At 39.5% G+C, this 2,060-nt stretch overlaps 1 pseudogene; it reads right to left on the reverse strand.

Moving 5' to 3' along the window:
- Positions 1–718: 718 nt before the first annotated feature.
- LOC147898904 (uncharacterized) lies at positions 719–1,671 on the reverse strand (annotated as a pseudogene).
- Positions 1,672–2,060: the final 389 nt, after the last annotated feature.

Below are 2,060 nucleotides of genomic sequence, written 5' to 3' on the forward strand. Positions count from 1 at the left end.
TTTCTTTATTTACAACCACAGTAAAGTCGAACTCTAGTAAGATGATAAACCATCTCACTATACGTCCAGTGTTACATGGCTTATTCATATATATATATATATATATATGCATACATACATACATATATAGATATATAGACATATATACGTACATACATATATTGTGGAGATATATATATATATATATAGGTGTATATATATACGTATATATTTCAGATTTTCATGCAGATTGAAGTAGAACCAATTTCAGATTTACAAATGAAAGGGCAACCACACTCTCAACAGATTTTCATGTCTCTAGAGAAGAATATAATTAGATCTTGGGAGGCTTTTCGAAGAAGAGAGCAAAGAGCCGTGGCAAAACATAAGACCAAAACGGTCCCACTATCAGATGAAGATCGAAGGAACATAGCAATATATATATATATATATATATATATAAAATCCACAACAAACTTACCCATAAATGGTCTTAAAATATCATTCATAAGCATCATGAAAATAGCTAGAGCATTAGTCAATCCAAAAGGCATAACTAAATACTCATAAATGACCAAATCTAGTGAGAAAAGCTGTTTTATGTACATCTTCTTCTCTTACTCTTATCTAATGGTAGCCACTCTTTAAATCTAAATTAGTGGCACCCCCAAGAGCATCTAAGAGATCGTCTATCCCAGGCATAGGATAATGATGCTTTGCAGTAATTTTATTAAGGGCTCTATAGTCTACAAGAGCCAACCTTTTTCTTTACAAGTAACATTGGTGAGGCAAAAGGTGAGTAGCTGGGACGAATCAATCCTTTGCTGAGGTACTCATCCACGACCTCTCTGACCTCGTTCTCCTCCTTGAGACTCATGCAGTATGGGGGTCTAGCAACTGGATTAGCTCCTGGAATGAGCTCAATCCTAGCTCCACGTTCCTGCAAGGAGGCAATCCAATAGGTAACTCAAATTTGAAAACGTCTGGGAACTCAACTTTTATCTTATTTGAAAGATCTAAAGCTGATGTGGTGAAACTACCACTATCCTTGGATTAACTTTAGAAACATTAACTATGTAGCAAAGATAAATGTACTTACATTCAAGCTTGAGCATCTTGGTTGCCTTGAGCACATTAGCTTCTGGAAAGTCCGACTAATCAAGAGGCGTCTACCCTCATGCTCGAATTGGATGACATGTGAGGAGAAGTTGATGGTGGGCTTCTTCCAAGCATACACTGCTTGCCAAGATCTAAGTCGAATCTTGCAAGCCACGTTATTTTGAAATCCAATCTGTCTTCGTAGGACTAGATCTGAAAGGGGGGACCAACTACTTATTGATCCCACACTTTTGTGCCCTTGCTGTCCGCAAGCTCCACTGTGTAGCTATAGTTTGATGGCTGCGTTTGGAGCTTAAGCCTCTTGACAAGCCTTGAGCTTATGACATTATGTGTGGAGACCGTATCGAAAAGGATCTTGACTGGCATTCCTTGCACAGTCCCTTTAAGAACAATAAGCTCTGTATCAGGAAATTGATAGCCCTTCTGTGCCCCAGGTGATAACACCGCGTGTGGCACTGAAGATACCTTCTTGGTAACAGATTTAGCTAAAATGTGATTTGAATAATCTTGTTGGGATTCATCCAACAAATCATCCTCGCTCTCCTCCGATTCTTGCATAGGATTAAGCATCATATTAGCTGTGATCTTGGATTTCTTAGGGCAATCTTTAAATTTGTGCTGCCCCAAATATCCATAACACAGCCCTTCCTTCATAGCTTTATCCCGCTGCTACTACGGAGTGAGTACTAATTATAAGCTCTCTCTGCCATAGCGGATACTTTTCTTTTTGTCCCCTTAGCTATCTTAATCATATGTAATGCTCTATTGTTCTTACCCTTGCCCTCACTAGCAGAAGGTAAAGTAGAGGGATAAGGGGCCGCTGGGCGAGGTGTACGTGTCCATGAGGATTTCTAGCCGCCACCCTAAGGGAATTTCTTGCCATCCTCAAGAACTAAAGCTAACTCTACGGCCTCGTTCGAAGTAGCATATTTTTCTTTTCGTACCAGGGGCCAATTGGTTCT

The sequence above is a fragment of the Dipteris shenzhenensis genome, chromosome 9 (genome assembly GCF_047967505.1).
Source record: "Dipteris shenzhenensis isolate YYH24624 ecotype China chromosome 9, Dip_SZ_1.0, whole genome shotgun sequence".
NCBI lineage: Eukaryota > Viridiplantae > Streptophyta > Polypodiopsida > Gleicheniales > Dipteridaceae > Dipteris > Dipteris shenzhenensis.